Below are 673 nucleotides of genomic sequence, written 5' to 3' on the forward strand. Positions count from 1 at the left end.
ACCCGAATGGAAGCTTTCGAGCGTGCAGAGTAGATGAACGTTAATTTACAAAGTCTACTTTGTAAAAGGAGACATAAAACTAGTTACATTGAACAGTGTACTGGGTTCTCATATAACAAACAACTAGTTATATTGCACATCTTAATGGGTTCTCATATAACAAACAACTAGTTATATTGAACATCTTAATGGGTTCTCATATAACAAACAACTAGTTATATTGAACATCTTAATGGGTTCTCATATAACAAACAACTAGTTATATTGAACATCTTAATGGGTTCTCACTACATTAAAGGTGTGTGGTCAAGATATTACTTGGCCTAAACAGACCTGTTTTACCTGTTTCCTTATTTCAAAACAGACCAATTGCAGCACAGCCACAATTTTGCTCAATAAGACTATAAGGTAAATCAATCAGAGACTATCCAAAATATGATCAGATTGATACAACATAGACACCTCGTGGTGGGTTCCTATGCAATGCATGCAGAGAACTCATATGCAATCTCCAAATAGACGCCCTAACCTTTCACAATGATCTACTCTACTTCGTTTCACATAAAAAACATCTGTAAGCTTTAGACATTCATGCACAATTTCATTTTACATATAGATGGAGAAAAGAAAATGCCACAAAAGTACATTTTCAAACTTTTATTATTAAAATATT

General features: G+C 33.3%; 1 protein-coding gene across 1 annotated transcript in view; it reads right to left on the bottom strand.

Moving 5' to 3' along the window:
• Positions 1–643: 643 nt before the first annotated feature.
• LOC311116505 (sushi, nidogen and EGF-like domain-containing protein 1) overlaps positions 644–673 on the bottom strand; it is a gene marked incomplete at its 5' end in the record, with an annotated part of 43,531 nt that continues 43,501 nt past the window's right edge. The window contains one exon of the mRNA XM_084191593.1: positions 644–673. This exon is cut by the window's right edge and continues 711 nt beyond it.

Source organism: Coregonus lavaretus (genome assembly GCF_964263955.1).
Source record: "Coregonus lavaretus genome assembly, contig: HAP1_SCAFFOLD_550, whole genome shotgun sequence".
Classification (NCBI taxonomy): Eukaryota; Metazoa; Chordata; class Actinopteri; order Salmoniformes; family Salmonidae; genus Coregonus; species Coregonus lavaretus.